The 27,136-nt window shown below is 37.1% G+C and overlaps 1 protein-coding gene across 11 annotated transcripts in view; it reads right to left on the bottom strand.

Moving 5' to 3' along the window:
* The window catches only part of LOC128866713 (uncharacterized), a 276,476-nt gene that overhangs the window by 189,706 nt on the left and 59,634 nt on the right, over positions 1 to 27,136 (bottom strand). For 3 of the 11 annotated variants that reach the window (XM_054107629.1, XM_054107635.1, XM_054107638.1), the window contains exon 2: positions 7,050 to 7,921. The gene's annotated coding sequence lies outside the window, so the exon portion shown is untranslated. Of the gene's footprint in view, positions 1 to 7,049; positions 7,922 to 10,602; positions 11,152 to 11,607; positions 13,092 to 27,136 lie in introns of those variants that run through there. The other 8 variants (XM_054107628.1, XM_054107630.1, XM_054107631.1 and 5 more) reach the window with 8 other exon arrangements.

Genomic DNA, 27,136 nt, shown 5'->3' with positions numbered 1-27,136 from the left:
CGATCAAAAATATTACTAACAAAGATTACTCATACGCCCGGGCTGCTATTTTTGGAGAATGAAATGACCATTAAAATGTAATAGTGCAAATGGGTATGTAGCTGTTGAATGAGTAGGCGCACATGCATAGAAACGTATTTTCAGAAATATACATATATATATATATATATATATATGTACATATGTCCGGCATACATTTTGCGCGGTAAGTCTTTATGAATGCATTTTAAAGCATGTTAAACTAGAAGTGCATTAGGGCATTCCTTACGAAATGATGTAAAAAGACTCTGACTTATTTGTTAAGCATATTAATCAACATATTAATCAATATACAAATAATAATTTAGATGTGTTTTCTCTCTTTTACTCTTGTTCATATACTTAGAACTGCCTTGTTATGTATCAAATTGGCTTAATGCGTGGCCTGGTTTATTTGCACGAAATTTCCGTTCAATAAAACAGTTGAATGAACTGAGGTAAAAAAACACGTCTAGCTGAACGAACTATACTTTCTTGTAAACGGCGAAGCAAACACCTATATTGGGGCCTCGAGAAATCGTACGATTTGATAAATAGCGAAAACTTATTAGGTGCGAACCTAAGTTATCGCTGTTTGCCAATAGATGCCGCCAGCAGTGTGTGCTAGTCGATTCTAACATAACCTAAACGTCATAAACCAAGCTTAGACATATCATAAACAAACTGTTTCGACACATTAGTGATTTTGTTTTGGTCTCATATACTTTTGTGCCGAATAATCGTCACTTGCGGGAATTGTTGATTCTGCTCTTTCATTCGAAAAAAACGGCGGCTGAAGCGCATCGAGAGCTACAAGAAGTTTATGGAGATGCTGCTTTAAGTGAAACAACGTGTCGAGATCAACGTTCCATCGCTTCAAAGACGGTGATTTTAATTTTGACGACCGTCCGCGTGAAGGAAGGCGAAGACGCCCAATTGGAGGCATTGCTGGATGGGCAATGAGGATCTGGGTCAAACGCAAGAAGAGCTTGCTTCAGCATTAGAAGTTACCCGCCAATCCATTTCCAAGCGATTGCATGCTTTGGGAATGGTTCAGAAACAGGGGACTTGGGTTCCTTATAAGTTAAAACCAAGGGATGTTGAACGTCGTTTTTTCGACGTTTCGCCTATGAACAACTGCTCCAGCGGCAGAAAGGAAGAGTTTTCCTTCCGGGTGATAAAAATTGGATTCATTACAGCAGTCCGAAGAAAGTGATGGGGGCTGCCCGGTCATGCTTCTACGTCGTCGCCTCGGCCGAATATTCACGCTACGAATGTTATGCTATGTATTTGGTGGGACCAACTTGGTGTTATTTATTATGAACTGTTAAAACCAAGCGAACCTATTACTAGGAATCGGTATCGCCTTCAATTATTGCGATTGAGCCGAACACTGCGCGAGAAGCGGCCACAGTACGCGGAGAGGCATGAAAAAGTGATTCTATAGCATGACAACGCTCGGCCTCACGTTGCCAAACCCGTTAAAACATACCTGGAAACATTGACATGGGAAACCCTACCCCACCCGCCATATTCTCCAGATATTGCGCCGTTCGATTATCATGGTCTAGTTGACACATGGTCTAGTTGACCAGCAGTTCCGTTCATATGAAGACATCAAAAAATTGCTTGATTCGTGGATAGCCTCAAAAGATGAACAGTTTTACCGCGACGGTATACGAGATCTACCAGAAAGATGGGAAAAAGTAGTAGCCAGTGATCTGCAATACTTTCAATGATTCACTTGTAACCATTTCTTCAGATTAAAGTTGTATTTTCATCAAAAAAAAAACAGCGAGAACTTCGTTGCGCACCTAATAGAAAAAATGTTGGATGAAGTCTAACGAATTCTAAACTGAAAAATAACATCAGTTTGACTTAATATCAATGTATATATTTTTATAATAATGCACTATACGCCAAAAGCTCCTAAAACTTGGGAAAAATGTACTGAAATTAAATTCAAAATTGGACTGAATTATCCCCTTTTTTTGTTTTCCTTGACTCGCGCGTTAGCCACTTGAGCGATTTGGCATATTTACCAAAGCGCGCCAGTCATTTCATTATTCAATCACATTCCAGCCACTCTTTGGCTCAAAAGTATGCCGATTTTTAGGATTCAAATGATTCTAACCTTGGACTAATTCCTATTCTCACATGAAGTGAGTGTATAAACAACACAGCGAAACGTAAAATTCTTACAATCGTTTGTACGTTACGATCTACTCAAAAGCCATGAACCTCTACTAAGCACATTTTTGAACTGACTTTGGGGTAATTTTTTTCTTTTCACTACTCACTGTAAGGAATTTATGCCACTTTTTGGAACTTCTCAGATTCACATTATATTCATTAGAAAAACTTCACTCGAGTCTTTATTTTTTCTCCCAAACCTGTCATGGTTAGCATTTCTCCTTTTTTCTTCCTCATTACTCAATTTCAACATAAGTGTCTTTCAGCGTCATAATAAACACAGCCAGCAAAAATCTACACAATCACGACGATGCCTTTTACGAAAGCGAATTATTGATAATTTTCGAGGCGTGCACACACAGAGAATCTCAATTTGCCAATATAGGGCACAAGAAGCATATCTGACATTATAGGCACCTTCAGGGTCATCATTTTTATTAATTTGTAAGATTTGTTTCAATAATTATTATGGTTGATAATCCTAAGCAAAATATGTACCATTTTGAAAAAGTGCCTATCTGTGGACTTACATACAGCCTGGACTCAACCACTCAACCATCCGCGAGAGGCAAAACCACAACTTTCAAAAAAGAAAAAATTAAATAAACTCTAAATCTCAATCCTAACCTACCCATAACGTGACATGCCCGGATCACAGTCAAATTCAAAATAAAAGATTAATATTCTAAAACGGGGAAGGATCACTGACATATGCAAGTACAGGGTACAAACATATTATTCTGAAATATGAGAAAAGTAATGTTGAGGAAAAAAAAGTAAAATTAAATATCAAAAATTTCTTTGGGGCTTGTATTAGGAGCAATTCTATTAACTAAAAACACTAAAGCACTAAAAAATATACAATAACATTAATAATAAGTATTTTTTTTGGCATATGTTATGTAGAATGTGCCCAATTAAGACTTTTTTTCTGAAATCAAGGCTGCATATTTTGTGATTAAAAAAATATATATTAATAATAAATTATTAGATTTCTCTGAGACACATGTAGGATGTCCCATTAAAACTGTTTATTTTTTAATTTCCTGAAAAATATTGAAATATAAAAACTTGGCAAAATTAAATTAATAAAGTGCTGTGGTAAATGTACAGGGCGTTGCATTATGACCGCATATTCTGAATTTTGAAGTAAAAAGATAAAATAAAAATTTTACAATCAAAAATAGTTAATTTATTTACTAAAAGTTCTTTTAAAAAATGAAACAAGCACAAATTTAGATTCTTTTAGGTTTGACTTTTTTTATTAAAAAAAAAAAAAAAAAAAAAAAAATTCCAGCATTCAAATATCAACCATGAGCACTTCCTCTTCTTGATTGGCGCGACAATTGCTTACGCGATTTTGGTCAGCCGTTTCTTTTTCGTGCTAACCGGCTCCAGTGGACACACCACGAAGCCGCTGGAACTTTATTCTCTGCGCTATGTCTATAACGTCGTAAAGCTCGTGTACAGTTCATTGTTCCATCGCTTGCGATACTCGCCGTTGCCAAAGTGCAAAGTCCCAAAAATCTTCCACGGAATCTGTCTCTCAAATACTCCAAGATACATACACGCCTTATCGGTTATTACCATCGTCCAAGCTCCTCTATAAATCGGCCAAACAGTCGATTCATGAATGCCTTATAGTTGAGAACGTCGAGATATTGCGCTACAGCCGATATATTCTAAACAAGATGTCTAGTTTTTAGACTGCCAGTCCCTTTTTATACTAGACAGAACCAGTTTTTTTTTTTAATTTTTTTCACCAACCTTTGATTGTCAGCAAATTTTGCGATTTGTTGTTCTTAAAGATCGACCAATTTCATAATAACTTGAAATAATTTTAACATGTTGTCCACTGGTGTAAAATTTTACATCGTGACAATTATTAAAGATGACGCAAAAAAAGTTACAATCTAGGAATTATTTGCTACTGAATTCTCGGCGTCACTTTTAATTACCTTTGTAAGAATGTTTATTTAAAACCAAAAACGTATTTCTTATGTCAAAAAAATATCATTGTAAAAAAAAAGAAATTTAGATGTATGTATGTATGTATTCGATGTATGGCTACCTCATGCTTTTGGGCCCTTGCGCGTATATAATTTGGTTTAATGACGATTCAATTTAAAAAATAGCTTGTCGAAACCCGACTTTCAGCTTCGGAACTCTCTAAGGGCATGTGCTCTTTGCATTTATTACTAAATTAAATACTAATACACATACATTAAATACTAAATTAAAAAAAAAAATAATAATAATAAAACAGCGGCAATTTAAATGGTCTATGACAGTTCACACTGCTATGACCCTAATCTTGTATGACGAAATTTGCGAACCATATTATTGCAAATCCGTGTAAAAAGGGAGTTGTGGCTCGAGGTGGCCTAAAACTATATGGTATTCACATTTGTGAGGCACCAATACAGTTTTATTTTTATTATTATTACTTTTTGTTATTCTAAATAGTACACAGCAGTGAGCTGCTACAATATTTTAAAAAACTTAAAAAAAAATATGTATATAAATTTGATGCGTATATTGCATAAGCCGAGCTGACTATCTAGATGATACCCGGATTACTCATCTCAGCCAAAAAGAGGGATTTGAGGAAAAACGCTGCTGTTTAGAGTAGCTTCCACTAGTTGCTTTCTCTGCTTTAGTAGAATTTAAGCTTTTATTTAAAAAAAATCGCTTTTCGTTTTATTCTCGTTGCGATTGCTAAGCCGTTTGGCGCAGGAAATCTGTTAATGCTGTTTGCAGAGATATCCCACATGTGCACGTTTACTGTTATCTTTATATAAGGTAATTGTCTTGCTGAAATTTTCAGTGGCATTAAGACAAAACAGGCGCTCCATTCCGGCTATTACATGCAAAATATTATATTTCAAAGCTTGAATTCCTTCTTCGAATTTTCATATAAAAAAGGAAGAAAATAATTAAATTGGCTGAACTTGTTGATTAAATTGCTGCGATATGTTGTGAAGTTATATTTTCCAACATTTTAGCTAGGAATGAAAGTATTGTTGTATTGTTTTATTGGTTGTATGGCATGTGGCACTATCAGCTTTAGTCTGTAAAAAGTTATTAATACGACTCGATATCGCACTCCGTTAGTGACAAGCATATTTCAAGCTGAATTGTGAGCTACTTCGATGCCTTTTATTATAATTATTCACGAATGTGCCAGTCGTGTCGATACTATTTGTTTTTTGTATTATGTTTTGTATTATTTTATTGTTATTTATGTCAAAGTGTTTAGGTTTTTTATTAGTAATTTTGGTTTTTTTTGTTTATGTCAAATAGGCACTTGTTTACTAAAGAGATTTAAATTCTTTCAAATTCAAATGTTGGTGGTAAAATTGCAAGAGAGAGGTTCTATTGAACATAGAAAAAGAACTGACAGACCAAAAACTGGATGTTTTGTAGAGAATATAGCGCAAAATGTTGCTGAGCAACCTTCAACATTAAAATCCCCACGAGTTTGTACGATGACAAAATCCGATGAGACATCACTTGGAGTGTCAGAGAGAAAGATTCTGTGGAAGATTTCTGGGCTTTTGTATGAGGTTTACCGCTACATGGACATAGCGCAGCGAATAAAGATCCAACGGCTTCATTTATGTCAAATTCCTAAAATAACCAGACAAAATGGGACACCCTATACATAAACCAAAACAGTATTCATTGGTTATTGCTATATTTTTATTTCTCGATATGATTTTTATGAAAATTAAAAATAGTTTTTTTCCAATTTCCAAACAAGGGGTCTTGCTGGAGCACCCTCTACATATGCCAGAAAGGTGTACTCATTTAACACCTTTAGTTTTCAAGGTTTTTAAGTCAAACTTCGAAAACAACCAGCCAAAATGGGGCACCCTATACATACTCCGAAAAAACACATTATACATTTTTTATTGCTATTTTTTTATTTCTCGATATAATTTTTATCAAAATTAATATATTACTCTTTTAATTTTTTTTTTAATTTCCAAGCAAGGGGTCTTGCTGGGACACCCTGTACATATGCCAGAAAAGTTTACTCATTTAATATCTTTGTTTTTCAAGGTTTTTATGTCAAACTTCTAAAACAACCAGCCAAAATGGGACACCCTATACATACCCCGAAAAAAAACATTATACATTTTTCATTGCTATACATATTTTTATTTCTCGATATAATTTTGATCAAAATTAAAACTTTTTTTTTCATTTTTTTTTTCATTTTCAAACAAGGGGTCTTTCTGGGACACCCTGTACATATGCCAGAAAAGTTTATTCAATTAATATTCTTATTTTTCAAGGTTCTTATGTCAAAGTTCTAAAATAATCAGCCAAAATGTAACACTATACCTACCCCAGGAAAAACAGTACTCAATTTTTTATTGCCATATTTTTATTTATCAATATTATTTTTCTCAAAATTGAAATTTATTTTTAAAATTTTTTTCAAATTTCCAAGCAAGGGATCTTACTGGGACACCCTATACATATGCCAGAAAAGTTTACTCATTTAATATTTTTATTTTTCAAGGTTTTTATTTCAAATTTCTAAAACAACCAGTCAAAATGTGACACCCTATACACACCCCGAAAAAAATCACACATTTTTTTGTGCTATATTTTTATTTCTCGGTATGATTTTTCTGAAAATTCAGAATGGGACACCCTTTGTAAGCCCCAAAGAAATTTAGTCATCTATTATTCTTAATTTTTATTTTTCAATAGTTTACTAGAGTTGTAGGGTCTCTCATATATTTTCACGCATTGATTTCTCTTCCTCTTATTCTCTTCTTCTTCTTCTTCTTCCTCCTCTTTACACAAACAAACTTTTCACTCACCATTTAATCCAAAGTATGTACGTTGGTGAGTACTTAAAACTGCACGACTTTCACGTAGCTGACGTCAATGTCGCATTGGTGGATGATTGTATTTGTAATTATTTTTATTATTGTTGTTGTTGTTGTGGAGCAGACAGCTGAGCGACACATTTAGGCGACAAGCAAACGTACGAAATGAATTTCAGCAGTGTGAAGTGAAGAAGTAGAGGAGCAACGGAAAAAACGCTTGATTATATCCATAGAAATATTTTTTTGTTGAATATTGAATTTTTTTCTATTTCATTTTGCGGTGCACTTAATAATACGGACTTAATTTCTTATTTTCTTTTGTCAAATCACTATTTGCGTTACTTTTTTATTTCGCTTATTTTCGTTATTTTTGTTATTGATTTATTGCATTTTTTCTTAACACTTTCGCCTTCACTTCACTTTGAGTGCTTTACATCTAAATCCACTGCTTAGCGCCGCTGCCGCTGCTCCACAAACACACACACACACTCACGCCTCTAAAACAAAATATGAAAGAAGAAATCCCAGCACGCTACCTTTCGATTACTGTTGCCGCCGTTGTTGTTGTTTGCTCACTAACACTTATCGCGTACAACTGAGGATCTGCGCTTTGCACTGATTTATTTCCAAAACATACACAAACTCGAAATTTAATAGTGGCGTTGAAAATTAGATATTTCGCGCCACCTAATTTTTTAATGCAAAGTATTTTTTTATTTTTTTTTTTTTGTGTTTTGGTATTTTAAATTTTCATTTCATTTTTTTCACACTTTTCTAAAATTACACTTTATGCTATTTGCCATGCTTGCGCTGTAGAAAAATCTTATTTTTGCAAAAATAAATTTTCAGCAATTTCACCTTTCCTGTAAATGAACAACATCAAAATTTCTTTAGCACTTCAACAGCTCATTAATGGTTGCGTTGTGGCGCGTGAACGGAGGTCATTGGTGTGGCCAAGGAAATTCATTGCTTCGGTGGTCGCTCAAGCGCTTATTGTTAGGTTAGTCGCTGTTACTAGCACCGATGGCAATTTGTTGTTTTCGCAGGTTGTTTGCAAGTGACAAAAGAAGTTCATAAATTTCGATGTTAACAACTTTCATGGGCGGTGATGTGGCTTTTGTAGGCGACTTAGGAAACAGATGAAGGAGAAGTGTTCAGGTGATGCGCAGTTGCAGATTATATTTCGAATATTAAAATATTTTTATTTTACTTGCCGGTGCTTTTTATTTTACGGCATAAAATTAATTTCAACTTTTATTTGAAATTCTGAACTATAATTTAGAATTTACTATCGCTTACTCACTTACTCTCACACTTTACTTATACTTTCAATTTAAGCCTTAAAAAACAATATTTTTTCTTCTTACCAATTGAACAATTAACTGTATTAAGCGCAAAAAAAAACCAAAAATACCCGCCCTACTATTCTCATCTTCAGATCCTTTTTTATATTTCCGTTAAGTCGTCAATGCGCTTACGCACATTTTTTTGCTTACTGTGTTTACGTCTGCAAGATAAGCTGAGACAACAGAACTTCCGCTCACGTTATCGCTAAGCGGTAATTGAGTCATCTACACCAGATTCTGACAGATAATTACAAATGCATCCTCTCATTTTACACCACTTGACTACAGCAGAGGTACCAAAGCAATAAAAATATTTAATGTAGCGACTTCTATGGCGCGCATCTCAAAGGGCTGCGATGCGCAATTTAATGGTGGATCGCAAGTAATGGCACCTCCCAACTCTTGTAGTCAATCCCCTTTGTACGTCTTCCCGTGCCGATGCTGGTAACCGAACATGAAGACCGAATAGGCAGGTTTTTCATAACTTGTAAACCTTGGCGGCCGCCGTAGCCGAATGGGTTGGTGCGTGACTACCATTCGGAATTCAGAGAGAACGTAGGTTCGATTCTCGGTGAAACACCAAAATTAAAAGAAAAAGAAAAACATTTTTCTAATAGCGGTTGCCCCTCGACAGGCAATGTCAAACCTCCGAGTGTATTTCTGCCATGAAAAAGCTCCTCATTCAAATATCTGCCGTTCGGAGTCGGCTTAAAATTGTAGGTCCCTCTATTTGTGGAACAACTTCCAAGACGCACACCACAAATAGGAGGAGGAGTTCGGCCAAGCACAGAATAAGAGTGTACGCGCCAATTATATAATATATATATATATATAGTATCTTATGAATCTACTGTGAGATTTTCATGCCGAAATTCCCAATATTATAATTTCTACAGCCATTAACTTAGGTAGAGAGTGGTCCGCGTACTCCTGTTCCTCAAACTTTAAACTCATCTGGAAACGACATTTTTCGCCACGGCAGAGATGAAACAAAAAAAATCAACCGAATCACTTGAAATTATATTGATCACAGCGCTATGGCTACCGTCGGGGCTAGAATCATACTTTTATTTATAAAGGGTGGTTAAATTTTAAAGGCCAATGTTGAATGTAAACCACATCTAAATGTCAAGTGTTTTTCTGCATTTCATTCAACACTTATCAATTTCAGACTAATTCAATTTGAACCATTGAAAAATACACAATTGAGCAACACGAGAAAGTTATTCAGACTTATTATGAAAACGGGCGTTCAAATCAAAATACATATCGCGCACTTCATCTTCAGTGATGAGGCACATTTTCACCACAGTGGATTCGTCAATAAGCAGAATTGCCGCATTTGGGCGAATGATAATCCAAGAATGATTGCCTGATTGCCGAAAAACCAATGCACCCACAAAGAGTGACTGTTTGGTGCGGTTTATGGGCCGGCGGCATCATAGGGCCGTATTTTTTCCAAAATGAGGCCGGTTAGGCAGTTACTGTGAATAGTGTTCGCTATCGTGAGATGATAACGAACTTTTTATGGCCCGAATTGGAAGATATGGATGTGGACGATATGTGGTTTCAACAGGACGGTGCCACTTGTCACACAGCTAACGAAACAATGGCTCTTTTGCGCGAAAAATTTGATGGCCGAATAATCGCACGTCGCAGCGATGCCAATTGGCCGCCAAGATCATGTGATTTGACACCGTTGGACTTCTTTCTTTGGGGTTATTTGAAAGAAAAGGTGTGCGTCGATAAAGCAGCAACAATTCAAGAGCTTAAGGATGAGATGGTTCAGCACATTAACGGCATAGAACCTCAATTATGTATGCCTCAGCGTCATCGAAAATTTGGACCATCGGATGGAGGTGTGCCGCCGAGGCCGCGGTGGCCATTTGGCCAATATTTTATTCTGTGCATAATTGAGTTATACTAATATTATCATAATAAAGAGAAATGATAATAATTTCTTAAAAACATTGTATTTTATTCAAAATCAAAACCGGCCCTTGAAACTTAACCACCCTTTATAATTATAATTTCCTATTTTTTACACTAAAAAACTAGTGAAAAACTACTCTATTTTATTCGCTTTTTTCAATTTTTAATTCTCTCGATTTATTCTAGTTCCGACCATAACTGCACACTTTCTGACTATGAATCTACTTGAATTTTGTGTTTCAGATGAGTAGAAGTCTCGAAATCACCTACGCCGTCCGGGTCCGATTTTTCAAGAGGGTCATCTTCAACGACATTTTTATAATAATAAATATTGTTTTTAAAACAAAAAATACATTTTTTTGTATGCGCAATAGATGTAGTAATAAACACGAAAAGTTGAAGTATCTTTTTTTTCATTTTTAATGGCAATAAAAATCGCGAAAATAGGTGAAATTTTCGAGCTGTAGGCTAGCGGGTCCCCTTAAAATTATGTTTTCTTAAAATTGACTTTAGTAACTTATTTTTTCAATTTATTAACTTTAGTTTATTTATTTAATAGCTTTTACTTAAAACTTTCTTAAAGATGTTTTTGATTTAAATTTTTATTTTATTTTTTTTTTCTTATTTTAGTTCAAATAAATAATTGGCTAAATATTTTAAATTTGTTCTGAAATTTTTTTGATTGTAATTTAGTTAAAACTTTTTTTATTTATTTTTTTTTTGTGTGTTTATAATTCGCTGATTTCAATTTAATTAATGAATTGGCTCCATTTGAAATTTGTTCCGAAATTTTTTTGACTTAAATTTAGTTAAAACGTTTTTCATTTATTAAATTTTTTTTTTTTTTGAGTTTATAATTCGTTGATTTCAGTTTAATTAATTAATGGATTTTATTCAAAATTTTCTTAAAACTGGTTTTGATGTAAATTGAAGATTTTTTTTATTTCAGTTTGGTTAAAAGATTAACTTCTATTTTAATATTGTTGAAATTTTCTTGAAATTTAAATTATTAAGCATTTTAATTTTTCGAAATTAGTTAAGAGCGTTGCGAATACAGAATTGTTTTCTCTTTTTTTAACATTTTCCAAATGCTCTGTACAGGCACTGTTACACTTTTTTTATTGAAAAAAATTTATTAGTCGAATCGACCAGCTCAATAGCGATGCGTTAGTGTTAATATGCTTCTTCTTCTCCAGCAGATAAATTTCTTCTGCTTAAAAAAAATATTTCAAACTCAACGGATAATATTTCTTGTTTCCCACGTTTCTCACTTTGTAATTGCATAGATGCTCATCAATCTATGTTTGTAGCTTATTTATCCACTTTCCACCAAAATTCTGTACCAAAGTATGTTTACCCAAACAGCTCATCTTTGTCACATTTATGTAACTGCATTTATTTTTTTTTTTTTTGCTCAAATTACTGAAGAACCAATATATTAAATCACATTTTCTTCTACGCGAAAAAAGTGATAATTAAAATTTCTTCTTCACAAAAAAATACAACGAAAAATTCTTTCAACGCCATCGCACACACTAAATAATTTTTTTTTTTGTGCGATATCCAAACTGAGATACGTGCGAAAAAATTTCAATTCTGGGAAACGTATAAAAAAATATCAATACAATCCACAATTGTCTTCTCTGTTGCTATCCCTACTACCACACACGGGTTATTATTTTTGTTGTCTTATCGTCACAGCTCATTTGCGCAATTCGTGGACGCGCGTTAGCTCGTTCGTTCGTTCTAAGTGATCTCAACAGCGAATTTAGACTGAGCTAGTTGCAAAACTTTTTGAAAATTTTCGTTGACAATTTTCTCAATTTCCCGCACCACACACACAAACACACTTGTGCGCACCTTTTGCACTTTGAGATTCTGTTGCGCTGAAGAACAGCTGCCGAATTAGATTTGCTATGCTTCCTTTTTGTTTCTCTCATTCCATTTTTTTGTTTGTTTTTTTTTTTGTTTGTTAATATTATTGCACTCACTTTTTCATAATGTCGCGCAAGTTTTACCCCCGCATGCTTATGATGTGCATAGCAGTACTAAATGCATACAAACATACATGCATGCATAGGCGTTTGGTACCCGGGCGTATGAGTTACATTCACTCCCTCTTGCTTTTATTTTGCTTTCGTGACGTGGTGCTGTCTCGTCACAGTGACGTCACATAATTGCCTTAAACTGATTGCTGTTAGTGTTTTTCCTTTTACTGTTTGTTGTTGTTGTGAATTTTGTTTTTGTTTCTGTTGTCGCTGATGTCACAACCGCATCGCGCCATCGCGACTATCACAACGTGCGCCTTTGCTATTTTTAGATAAAATTCCCCTGCCGCCGTGGCTCCTGCGCTATTTTTCTCTACAGTTCACACATTTAATCATCATATTATGCTTTATTATTTTCTTCTTATTAATGTCGACGTTTGCCTGTCTTTGATTTTGTTTTTGTTTTTCGCGTTGTTTTTTGCTTTTCTTTTTTGTTACGTTTTGTCCTCAACGCTTTTCAAGTTCTCTTGCTTTCATCATTATTCACTTATTGCCTAACATTGTTGTTGCCGGCTTTTTCTTATTTTTTTCGCTTATATCTTTATTTGTGTATTATCGTTGTTGTTGTGCGCGCTGTTGTCACGGTTGTCACTTGCTTCTGGGACTATTTTTAAAAATATTGCCATAGCTGCGTTCGCCTTCGCCTTGGCAGCGATGTTTGTCAATTTTTTTGGTGTTTGAAGATAATTGAAAAAGTGCAGATCAGTCTGAAAATAGCAAAACAATAAAGTTTCTACAGTGGGTGAAATAGCAGAAAAATTTTGATTGTCAGTAAATCTGTAAAATATATAGGGAAATCTAAATAAAGATAAGGAATTAAAGAAATTTTTAATTTTTTATTTGAGCATTTGACTATTTGAGCTTAACTACACCTTACCGGATATTTCTAATGCTAATCTTTGCGTATAAAAGTACACCTGCATTCATAACAATAGTAACGCAATATATTACAAAATGTTCAGAAGTTTTGTTTAACTTTTTTCTATAAAAGTATTACAATATGATTATTATAATATTCTTACAATTTTACACCATTGGAAAGCCTCTGCATGGTAGATGGCTTGAGTGTAACACCCGTTTTAATAGGGGGTTTTTATTAAAAAAATTATTTTATTTAAAACTATGTATTACCGCATAAGTAGCAAGCAAATTTAAGAAAATATATTCCGAATAGCATTTTTTAGGGTTGCCAACTGTTGTTGAAAAAAAAAGTATTTAATTAAAAAATAACAAGTATCAAGCATATGAAAGTAAATTAAAAAAAATACCGAAAATAATTTTTTTAGTGCTGCCACCTGTTTTTATTAATAATATTTTATATAAGAATTTTATTAAAAAATAGGAAATATTGCAGCATAAGTATTAGATAAATTAAAACAAATTCCGAAAATAATTGTTTAGTGTTGCCACCTGTTTTTTTTATTTTATTACATAATAACAAGTATTACAGCAAAAGTGACAAGTAAATATAAAAAAAAACTATTCCGAAAAGCAGTTTTTAACTGTTGACATCTATTTTTATTAAAAAAAATTGTTTTATTAAAAAATAGCAAGGATTGCAGTATAAGTATCAAGCAAATCTTTTTAAGAAAACTGTATTCCGAAATGCATTTTTAGTGTTGCCACCTGTTTTTATAGAAAAAACAGTATTTCATTAGAAAATACCAAGTATTACAGCAAAAGCATCAACCTAATTTATTTAAGACAAATGTAGTCTGAAATGCATTTTTCCAGTGTTGCCACCTGTTTTTATAGAAAAACCAGTATTTCATTAAAAAATACCAAGTATTACAGCAAAAGCATCAACCTAATTTTTTTAAGACAAATGTAGTCTGAAATGCATTTTTCCAGTGTTGCCACATGTTTTACAGAAAAAACAGTATTTCATTGAAAAATACCAAGCACTATAGCATAAGCATCAGGCTAATTTATTTAGAAAAAATCTATTCCGAAACGAATTTTTTAGCGTTGCCACCTGTTTTTATTAAAAAAATTATTTTATTTAAAAATAGCAAGTATCAAGTAAATTTAAAAAAATCTATTCCGGAAAGCTCTTTTTAATGTTGCCACCTGTTTTTTACTTAAACAAATATATTTTAATAAAAAATAACAAGTCCAATATCAAACTAATTTTTTAAAGAAAACTCTATTCCGAAAAGCATTTTCTTAGTGTTGCCACCTGTATTTTATTGTAGACCTACCAGCTTATCACATATTTTAGTGAAATACGAAAATCTCGGTTTCAGTGATCAATTTTTAAGCCCGCTTAAAAAATATATTTTAGTTGGGTGTTGCCACACAATCTTTTTTAGAAACTAAGAAATTGCCTAGAACGAAATATTAAATGTATGAAAATATAAATCAATGCTAAGGTATAAACAATAAAATTTGTAAATGGTGTTGCCACCTAGTTTAAACTAAAAAAAATATAGTTAATAACTAAATTTAATTTGCGGTTTCATAGAATGAGCAAAACTTTAATTAACATATTTAATTCGATATATTTTTTTTAAATTGTTGTTGTTTAGTTTGAAAAGTATTGAATTCGGCTTATAATATACTCGTAATATATAATATTTATTTAATCTCCTCTTTAAATTACCCTTCACAAATCTCCAAAAACATGATAACCTATGATTTATTTAAAACAAAAAAAACTTCGTTCAAACCATGTTTTCCATGGATCCTGAAAATACTAAAGGGTGGTCGGGTTGGAGGTAACCTTTCCAACAGGGTTATTTTGGCATATCACGCGTGACTACTGTCAAACTAAATACATAATATTTTTCAGTATTCATTGACATTTTATCATGGAAAGACTTACGACTCTAAAATGTCTGCAAATCGCTCTTTGTGAAAATCGACGCTCTGTGGAAAGTGTTCATCGCGCGCTTAGGCCAACTTATGGCCCGAATTTTGTTCAGCGATGAAGCCCATTTTCTGGCTACGTCAGTAAGCAAAATTTTCGTATTTGGGCCGCAGCCATTGAAGAACAGTCATCACATCCATTCAAAACAACCGTTTGGTGCGGCCTAAGAGCTAGAGGAATCATCGGCTCATATTTCTTCAAAGAAGAGGCTGGCGCCAATACAACAGTGAATGGCGAACATTTACGCATCATGACAAGCGACTTCACGACGCCCGTGATCTCCACAACATTTGGTTTCAACAAGACGGCGACTGGCGCTACTTGTCATATTTATTTCTAGATTTACTCAGAATAAATAAATAAAAATATGGAAAATAGAAAATAGAAAATATTCCACAAGGTATAATATCGGATTTCCCTTTCTGCACGTTGCTTAGTAAATCGTATGCCATTTCGTTTCAGTCACTTTGAGAAAATATTTATAAAACTCTTATTTTCAGACTTCTACGTCAACTCTCGGTAGAAGGAATTCCACTCCTAGTATTTCACACCTGTTCCTGTCCTTGACATTTCCAAGCCTGTCAAGTACGCTGCCATATGACTTTTACCATTTTAATACACAGAACAAAAATACCTAAAACTAAATTTACTCATGCGAAATGAATATGCAAACTAAAAAGCAAATACAAAAGAGAAAATGAAAAAAAAATTTTATAAAATATAATATATTGCGAATATTTTGCAGACAATCAAGGCAAACATTTGTCATTTTCCTCATGTTAGTGAACATTTCAACACATTTCGCCCTTTCGCTCCGACAGCGAAAGAAGAGCAGAAACATAAACGGCAAAAAATGCCATGTGCAGTACCTTCAATGTTTCTAAAAAATATACTCATATGTACATATGTGTTTTTACTTACATAAATGTATGTATGCATATCTAAATGCGTGTTTAGTCATTTATTACTAATGCAAATTTTCTATGTATATAACCCCAGCCGAGAAATCAGTGGTCGTGCTGACCAGTTTTGAGCTCTGCATTGATATTAAAGGATTCGAGCTGGCAATGAGCTTTTCTTCAGTTAATCCTCATGGATCATGTGTGTACTAATCAAGTGTAAAGAATGAGTATGAATTATAATCTTATAAATATATGGAGTGGTTTTTTAAGAGCTTGAGAACTTATAATGATAATACAAAACAGAATTATATAGGACTATGAATAAGTTCGTGCGGTTTTTTTTCGAAATTTGAAACTTTATTGACGTAAAATGGTTACAAATTTAATATTCAAAATATTGTCCATCGCTTACTACTACTTTTTCCCATCTTTCTGGCAATTCACGGATTCCCTTTGTGAAAAATTCGGTCGGTTTTGCCGCAATCCACGAATCGATCCATTTTTTGACTTCATCGTAATTACGGAAGTGCTGGTCAGCCAGGCCATGTTGCATCGATCGGAAGAGATAGTAATCGGATGGCGCAAGGTCTGGACTATACAGCGGGTGGGGTAGGACATCCCATTTGAGCGTTTCTAAGTATGTTTTGACCACTTGTGCAACATGTGGCCGAGCATTGTCATGTTGCAAAATAACTTTGTCGTGTCTATCGGCGTATTGCGGCCGTTTTTCTCGCAGTGCTCGGCTCAAACGCATCAATTGTCGTCGGTAGACATCCCCCGTAATCGTTTCATTCGGTTTCAGTAGCTCATAATACACAACACCCAGCTGGTCCCACCAGATACACAGCATAACCTTCAGGCCATGAATATTCTGCGCCGACGTCGATGTTGAAGCATGGCCAGGGTATCCATACGTTGCCCGACGTTTTGGATTGTCGTAATGGACCCACTTTTCATCGCCAGTCACAATTCGATGCAAAAAACCCTTTCTTTTGTGCCGTTGAAGCAGTTGTTCGCATGCCATAAAACGGCGTTCAACGTCTCTTGGCTTCAATTCATACGGCACCCAATGGCCTACCTTTCGGATCATTCCCATGGCTTTTAAACGTTTGGAAATGGTTGATTGATCAACTCCCAAAGTTTTTGCAACCTCTTCTTGCGTTTGAGCCGGATCTTGATCGAGCAATTCCTCCAATTCGGTATCCATGAACTTTGGCGGCGCACCCTCGCGTTCTTCGTCTTCCAAGCCAAAATCACCACTTTTAAAGCGTGCAAACCACTTCTGGCACGTTCGCTCAGATAGAGCATGCTCACCATAAACTTCCACCAAGATACGATGACTTTCGGCTGCTTTTTTCTTCATATTAAAATAATGAAGAAGAATTCCCCGCAAAAACACATTATTTGGCACGAAATTCGACATTTTCAAGTGTGGTAAAAATATTGTTGTTTACGCTTCAAATAAAAAACTTATACTGACGTTTGTGCCTTACGACAGTAGCTCTCCAATGAATGTTTGGAAATGTGGATCGATGGAATAATAATCAAGTTACGCCATCTGTTGTAAAACCGCACGAACTTATAAATAGACCATTAGTTGAAATAATTGTTTTTTTCATCGCAATATTGCACGCTGTCCAACAGGCTACTAAAAATACAGGAAAATACATAATTTGTACCGATAGGCAATCCTGCTTTCATACCATCAATTACTGCAATAACACCAATAACATCACCAGCTGCATTAAAGACAATCTCATCTCCTACCCAAATAAGATAGAGATAATGTGGGTACCAAACCACACCGGCATTGGCGGCGATACCTACGCAAACAAAATTCCCAAGGACACCACTTTCATCCCGACTGTGACTCATCCCGACAATCACATTCAGCCTCTTCATCAAGAGTGACATATATCGCCTAGGTAACCAAACAAAGTACACCAAACTGGCGCTTGATTGGATAAATTACAACCATTATTACTCCAGAATCAGCCCAACCCGCACCAAACCTGCCTACCCTTCGTCCATACCAACAAACCTTCTCACACCTTTTATACGCCTCCGAAGCGCACACACAATACTCACACCTGTTCAACTCCCAGAAAGAGGCCGGACCAACCTTAGTCCCTTTTGTAATGCTTCAACAAGCGTTCTCCATCTAATTGCTTTCTGACCAGAACTCGATGGCAAAAGGCAACAGAATTTCGTTAGAACTGACCCCACCTCACTTCTTATGAACCCATCTGAAAAAAACGCAAGAACAATGTATAGATTCCTAAAAAACGTCGACCTACTCAGAGGAGTTTGTTGAGACACTCACCTGCAGATCTCTGTGTATGCCATCATTCCGAGCAAACCAAGGTGATTCAAGGATATTACGGAACACCTTATTTTAAAAGCGTTCTATCATCTCAACATTACTTTTCCCTGTGCATCCCCACATCTGGACGCCAGAGATCCATGCAGATTTAACAGTCTGATTGTAAAGTAATTTGAGTTTCTGCCGACAAGCCAATTATGTTTTTTTTTTCTTCCATATTCATCTCAACTATTTTAATGTTAATCTGTCCCTTCCATTTAAGCTTGGCGTCTAGCTAATGCCCAAGTACTTAGCGCTACAAGCGTGTGGAACGTATAACGCGTATAATTTCTTTTAAGGGGTTACATGGGTTTCGTGGGTTCAAAAAATCGATTTTTTTTTTTGGCTCATTTATTTTTACAACATCTCAAAAATATTATCCTAAATTTTTAAGTCGATTCGAATGATAGTTTCGGAGATACAGCCTTTGAAATGTGTGCGCTCCAAGCCACTTTTATTGCTACTCAAAACTTTAAACGCGTTTTTCTCGGAATCGTGTTTTCAAAGTCGGTTGTGAAATGTTCTCGAACACTACTCAACCGATCTTGATGAAATTTTACGCAGGTGTTCGAGGTACAATTTACTCGTGCTTGGACGAAGGATTTTTTTTTTTTAATTACAACTATTTAAAAGAAACAAAAATGTCAAGGAAATTTGATCGAAATTTCTTTTTTTTTGGAAAACTGTCTGCGAAAATTCCAATATTTACTTATTTGAATGGGGTGCAAAATTGCATACCCACAACTTTTCTAACTATTCCGAATTAAAAAAAAAATACTTCAATAAACAGTAAATAAAAATTCACAGCTTTGCAATATGTCGCGCTCCTATTATTGTGGACACAGGTACACAGATTTACCGACGAGAATGCACATAACCAAAAATTGGCCACTTTAAAAAAAGGTGAAGATGTTCAACAAAAATACTCAAATACTCATAGTATACCATATAGGGTCCGGCACTCGAAGTGTAACCAACTTCTAATTGCTCGCGCAGCTCGCTAAATGACACTCCAGAGTATTGTTCACAAGCGCGCGGAAGCATTTTGTCGAGAGTAAATGCGAAAGAAAATCACAACAGGCGATTGTTCGTGAGCTCGAGCATCTTAACGCAAATAAAGTGTTTATTTATCGCCCCATTACTCGTTACAATGATTCTGGTAGCATCGCGAAACGTCATGGCGGTGGTCATCAAAAGACTGCAACGACGCGTGAAATGGTTCAAAAAGTGGAGAAGCGACTGGAACAAGATCCCGGACAAAGTGCCAATCAAATGGCGAACGAACTGAAAATATCTGACCATAGCATCCGCCGCATTCTGAAAAATGATCTCAAAGTCAAGCCTTACAAGATCCAAAAGGCGAATGATCTCACACCAAAGCAGCAACAAGACAGACTTGAGAGAGCGAAGGAGTTGCTTCGTTTGGCCGAAAGCGGTCAATTTCCAAACATTGAGTTTTCCGACGAGAAAATTCCTCAAGAAAATTCCTCTTGAGCAAATCATAAGCTCCCAAAATAACAGGGTTTATTTGACTGACCGTTCATACGAGAATTTGAGCCATCGATTGATCACCTGGAGGCAGCATCCGCCACAGGTAATAGTTTGGGTCGCCGAAACCGCAGATGGGCGCTCTCGAATCGTTTTCATCGAGCGTGGCGCCAAGGTAAATGCGAAATATTATAGGGAAAGTATTCTCGGCGTTGCTTTGAAGACGTGGGCAGTCAACATGGCAGACCATGGACGTTTCAATATTACTCGGCACCATCTCACAAAGCTCGAGTGAACCCAGAATGGCTAAAAACAATGTTCCGAACTTCATAACGCGCACACAATGGTTATGAAATTCACCAGACGCCAGTCTGGCGGACTATTCGCTTTGGGCCATTTTGGAGAGCAAAGTCTGAACTAAAAGATTCACCAGTCTCGAGACGTTGAAAAAAGCCATTTTCCGTGGGTGAGCCAAAATACCTGCAAGTCACATTCGGGCAGCTGGCGATTCGTTTCTGGACCGTCTCAAGGCCATAGTCAAGGCAAACTGTGGTCATATAGAGCAAAAGTAAATGATCTTTAATTCTGTATTATTTCCACACATTTTTTACTTTGAGTTAAATAAAATTAGTTTTCCAAATTAAATTTATGGTATTTTTATTGATTATACTTCCAGTGCCAGACCCTATACTTCCAGTAGTAAGTGTTGGCCTCAATTTTCTCAACCGGTGGCAAAACTGTAATTTGCAGGTAAATTCGTAAAAAAATATTTTTTATTGCAAGTCACTTCTCACTGATAATTTCAAACTTTTCAATTCAAAATCAACCGGTTCTGGTATTTTATTAGTATTTTTCATTGCTGTATTTACCATCTTTCGTTAAAAAAAACACTGCAGAAATGGTCAAATTAATGTAAATCTAAACAAAATCTTTGGCGGCCTCGCTGGTCGAGCGTAAGTGCATTAGCCTGCCATCCATAGAGGTTGTGGGTTCGAATCCCATGTAAATCACGGCGCTCGCAATTTTCCAAATTTACCTACTTTCCCTCTTTCTAATAAAAACAAAAAAATATCATTCCTCAACCCTAAAAACTTATCCTCTCCATCCTTACTCCCGCACAAAAGTCACTGTGGCTGCTAAAACAAGCGAAAAACTAAGAAAAACACACAGTTGCATACTGCATCAGTGACGCCAGCAAGAGGAAGCGGACAACCACGTTAATAGCGCAGACACACCAAGTTTAGCGAAGTCCTCAACCATCTGTGCGATCCTTCTAGCAGAAAAATGTGAAACACAGATGGCGCTCCAAGCAGCCAGAGGTTTGCCCTAAGCAACGGCAGGCGGGTATTTCCAACACTTAGGGCTGGTAGCGGCAGGCTAATCACCTACCCTGTCAGAAATCAAATAAAGGGTGATTAAGCTTTAAGGGCCGGTGTTGGTTTTGAATAAAATACAATTTATTTAAGAAATTATTACCATTTCTCTTTATTATGATACAATTGGTATGACTCAATTACGTACAGAATAAAATATTGGCCAAATGGCCGCCGCGGCCTCGGCGGCACACCTCCATCCGATGGTCCAAATACTCGATGACGCTGAGGCATAATTGAGGTTCTATGCCGTTAATGTGCCGAATTATCTCATCCTTTAGCTCTTGAATTGTGTACGTCGAGTACACCTTTTCTTTCAAATAACCCCGAAGAAAGAAGTCTATCGGTGTCGTTGACGGTTAGGTGTGGTTCATATTCAACATTGGCCCTTTAAATTTAACCACCCTTTATATGAACAAAACCAACGGAAGACTGTCGAGGCCCTACGCTCCCAAGAGAAGTGAAGAAGGAAAAAAAATATATATTTTTAATAAAATAAAAAAAAATTGCGCATAAGCGGGTTAAAAGGCTAAATTTACATACATTTTTCGACCTTATTATTTTCCGCAAAGAGAGAATATTTTCCCCGTTATAACTCCCGACGCCTGCTTGATGTACGAATGTCAGGCGCAAAAATGCAGTTAAGAAAAATGCCACTGCGCCATAAATCTACATCTTGTTATTACATTTGTGCTTGTTGCATGCCACAGAGCATATCGTAAGTGATATTTCTTTGCTACTGCAGTTACTAGTTCAACAACAACAACAACGCTTTTGATATTATTATTCATCTTGTTGCCTTTATTTTATGTTTCTATCTGCTGCCTTATCTTAGTTGCGCGGCATCCGCATTCGTGCCATTACTGCCACATCTACACAGTACTTCTATTTACAGCTATGTCGTTACTTATCGTCAACACCTTCGGCGCAGCACTTCACTCCGCACTCCTGAACTGGGTTAAAAATATTATTTTCATTAGCAACACCAGTTGCAATATACGCAAGTGCATACATACAAACATACACACACAAAAACGGGGTATAAATATTTATTTCACAGCATTTTGCCACGCTGGAGCAGCACATGAAAGTCAACATTTATTGCGCTGCATAGATGTAACTAACTTGCGACTTGCGACAACATGGCGTCGAAGCGCTCCGTAGTGGCCTTTATGGCCGCAAAGTAATGTTGCAAGATAACAACAACAACAGCGGCAATAGCAAAAGTAACCTTGTTTTATTTAAGTGTCACAACGTGCCACTACTGCTTTTTAACTTTCCTACAAATGTGTTTAAGCCATCAATTCAAATGGCTTATGGAACTACGTTGCCGCGCTATGTGGCACTTACAATATTGTTGGCCATATTTTCCTTGACATATACGAGTTTTAGTGCTGCTGCTAAACCCTCGCAGGTTTGTTAGGCAAATAGCAGGGCGGGAGTATTGGTTAAAGCTTACGCCTTTTCCTCTTCCTTTCACTTTCACCTCACAGATTTTACGCTCCGAGTATAAGTCTCTGCGCAACCACTGCCTGCATTCATTATATTCTCCCTATTTTCGCCCTTGCACCAGGCACTAAGAAGCCTGAATGTTTACGGAATTGTCTAAGTGAAAGCTTCTTTTTGACGAAGGCTAATTGGCTAACGAACTCTACGATTCAATATTTTTTTTATCTTTATTTTTTTTCCCCCATTTTTACAATCTGTTAAGTTTAGGTGATTTTTTTTTTTTTTTTTTTTTTGTGGATGAGGTATAATTCAAAAAGCCTTCACACTTACAGCTACCGTGGTATACTGCGTCGTGTGGTGTGCCCACTAAAACGACCCCTCCTCTGCTTCTGTTGAGACACTCTTCCCGAACTGCTTTCTATACTACTTCGGGAGGGCCCAGACGGGTATCCACAAAGGATCCAGCATATTTGTCTGGGTCCACCATATTTGTAGCTAGCTTTCATGCCATAGGCTGGTCTTCTTGTGTCTCTATCTATGCGGCTTCGCTTTAATGCACTGTGTCGAGGTCAATCTTTTTTTTCCGTAGTCCGTTGTCGATGTATTTCTTTACCGCGTTCCAGCTTCCCTCGCGTTCGAGCATTTTGCTGATTATGTTGCTCGGTGCGATGTCGCCAATCTGCTCCTTCAGAGCATTTCTTTCCGCGAGCTGTTTGCTACAACTAAAAGACATGTGTTTAGCGCCACTGTTCGGTGCTTCGCAGTAAATGCACTTGGACTCCATTACCTAGCCCATGCGGTATAGGTATCTCCGGGAGAATCCCTGGCCCGAGAGGAACTGAGTTAAGAAGTAGTTCACTTCCCCGAAGTTCCTTTGGACCCATTTTTCAAGTGATGGAATAAGTTTCGCCGTCCATCTGCCACTCTGTTCAGTGTCCCATCGGCTTAATCACCGCAGCATGGTTTGGCATCTCCGTTCTGAGAGGCTAGTGATGACGTGTTTCTTCTTGGGGTCCCACGCATCCATTCGTTCCCGGACCACGAGGTCGACGGGTATCTGCCCGCTGACCACGAAACTTGCTGCGTCTGAGACAGTGCGGTAGGCTGAGGCAACTCAGAATGCCGCTGATCGTTGCACAGCCTCCAGTACTTTGCGATTGGCTTTGCATTTTAGCTCAATTCCCTATACTTCGCTGCCGTACAGGAGAATTGAGCTTGTGGCTGCCATAATTAGCTTTCTTTTGCTCTGTGTTGGCCCACCGATGTTTGTCATTAATCTACTTAGCATACCCGTGACCTTTGCTGCTTTGGTAGCCGCATGCCGTATCTCAGCCTTGCAAGTAAGCCTGCGGTCAAATTGAATACCTAAGTAGTTCAGTACTTTTTGGGTCCCTAAAGACGTGTCGCCTATTTGCATGCTGACCTCGAGTGGCATGTGGCCTCGTGTCATAAGGATGACTTCGGTTTTATGTTTGGCGAATTCCAGGTCATCGTCCTCAAGCCATATTTGCGTCCTTATCATTATTTGGTTCAGCTTCCTTCTAGCGCCCTCAATGTCCCGAGCTGGTATGACCGCCGCTATATCGTCCGCGTATACCACTAGATATATACCTCCTGGCATTTCTATACTCAATATCTCATCGTAGCTCAGATTCCAGAGATCGGCGCCGAGAATAGATACTTGAGCTGCGCCAGACGTTATCGCTTTTGACCATCTGGTGTGTCGTATGTCTATCCCTCGTAGGCTATTAAAGGCGTTTCGTATATCAAGCGTTGCCAGGACGGTGATGCGGTTCGGGTAGTGGCGTCTGCGTTGGGCGCTGCTTGCCACCTGCTCTATTGCGCCAATGATTGATTTCCCGCGTCGGAAACCGTATTGCCTTGCTGATAATCCTCCTGCAGTATCAGCAGACTCTGCAAGTCTGCGCTGTATGAGTTTCTCAAGCAATTTCCCCGCGCTGTCCAGCATTAGGTGATTGTTTTGAAAGTATTAGTAGTATTATAAGTCTGTGTTCTCTCGCCATTTCTAGATTGAAGAAACGTTAAATTTTGTTTCACAATTTTAATCTCTATTCGCCTACCTTCTCCGATTTCGGTAGTTTGCGCATTTCTCAGTCACTGTACAAAGGAAGTTCAATAAGTATTCGTTTTGAATGACAGCGGGCGTTGCTGAGGGAAGTTGGTATTAGCATCGTGTGCTTCTATCTATCAAACGACCGTAAAATAATTTTCAGACTGAGTGATAGGTTCGCTTGGATTTGGCAGCTATTCGAGTAAGACGTGAGAAGATGAGAGAATTTCTACAGAGAGGCGCGATGCCAATATTAACATTTTCTCTGACATTCAAGCAGCTCTAAAATCGCTGGATAGCTTCTCATTCCAATCAAGGTTGGTTTGGGAACGTTTTAAAATCCCTAAGGCCCTGCATGAAGCAACTTTGTTACCTTGATGTGGGTTCGGGGACATGAGGCGCACGAAGGGAATGCAATTGCAGACACTTAAGCGGGAAAGAGGTCAAACACTCTATTCATAGGTCCTGAATCTTTCTCGGGGTAAATAACAGCTTCAAAAGTGCCTTTCCGCGTGAGCAGGAACAACGAGGCTTAATCGATTACTAGAGAGCCCAATCGGATATGCGGCAATCGAAAAGACTCATAGATCCAGAACCGATAAAGGCAAAAGCAATCCTTAACCTAAGCAGAAAGGACGTAAAACTTTACACTGAACTACTAACAGAACACCGCAAACTTAATTATGACATGAAAAAGATAAGTGCGATAGAAAACGATTCCTATAGGCTCTGCAAAGAGGCACAAGGAACAGCAGAACCTCTATGCGACAGCCCAGTAGAGGTGCGACGCAGACTAAATTACCTGGGAAATGGGGTTATAGATAAAAACTTCCTGGCAGAAATTAATTGTACAGCAGTTTTGGGATTTATTAACAGCCTGAAACTGTTTGAGTAGGCTACATGGCTGCACAATAGATCTCTTCAGGTCGCAGTGCACAAACAGCTAATCAGTAATAATAATAAGACGTGGTTAGTGATTTTCGCTAAGATGGAAAAAGAGCAGCATCGTTCGGCCATTCGTTTTTTGTTTTTGGATAAGAAAAAATGCGAAGAGATATAAGCAAAGTTGGATGCTGTCTATGACTACAGTTAGATATCGGTTCAACGAATTCAAACGTGAGCGAACATTCGTTCTCGATGAGGAGCGACCAGGACGCCAAGCAGACGTGGTTACCGAAGAAATCATTCAAAAAGACCAGGGCATGATTCTTGCTGATCGACGACCGAAAGTGTGCGAAGGAAGAGAGGTCATGGGTGTGTCAACTGGAACGGCAATTGATATTTTTCAAAATAAGTTGGCGATAAAAAAATTGTCGGCCAGCTAGGGGCCGCGATCACTCACAAGCAACAACAAGCGGATGCGGCTGTTAACTTCGAAGCAGTGTTGGGTGCAATTTAAACGAGATCCGAAGGAATTTTTCCATCGAATTGAGACTGCTGATGGAACCTGGATTCATCATTACACACCAAAAACTAAGCAACAATAAATACAATAGATTTCTCTCGGTGAATCTACTCCAATGAAGGTGAAGACAGTCCCTCATATGATGGAGAGGTCATGGTGACGATTTTTTGGGATGCGAACGGCGTCATCCTCATGGATTTTTCAGAAAAAGGAAGAACGATCACTACACAATACTGCAGTGAGTTATTGGACAGCTTTCACAAAAAATTCATGGAGACACGGCCGCATTTGGCGAAAAAGAAGGTGTTGTTTCACTACCATAACGCACCAGCACTTTTATCCAGAGTTTTCGCCGCAAACTGTGTGAATTGTGTTATGAATTACTGCCGCACCCCCCGTATTTACCCAATCTGGCTCCCTGTGCCTTTTTCTTGTTCCCTAACAGGAAAAATGGCTCGCGGGAAAAAAAAAATTGGTTAAACGAGTAAGTCATCGCCGAGACAGAGGTGTGTTTTGGAGAGTTCGATAAGTCCTATTTTTGGAGGGATTACAAAATGGACGACGCGTTGCGAGAGGTGTATTTTTCTAAACGGGGACTATGTTCAAAACAAAAAAAATTTTTTTTTTTTTGAAAAAATGGTTCTTTAGTTCTAACACGGGTTGAACCCCCCTCGTATGTACTTGATGCTGTGTTTTCTAATTGTGTCATCTATTGTGTCGATATTAAGGTCCCTGTTGATCACATATTTTGGTATATACGCCATTCACTGTCACATTGGCGCCAGCCTCTTTGAAGAAATGTGGGCTAATAATTCCTCCAGACCATAGGTCGC

This window comes from Anastrepha ludens, chromosome 6, assembly GCF_028408465.1.
Source record: "Anastrepha ludens isolate Willacy chromosome 6, idAnaLude1.1, whole genome shotgun sequence".
Lineage (NCBI taxonomy): Eukaryota > Metazoa > Arthropoda > Insecta > Diptera > Tephritidae > Anastrepha > Anastrepha ludens.
Note: the sequence above shows the minus strand (reverse complement) of the source record. Positions and strands in the feature narration are given on the sequence as shown.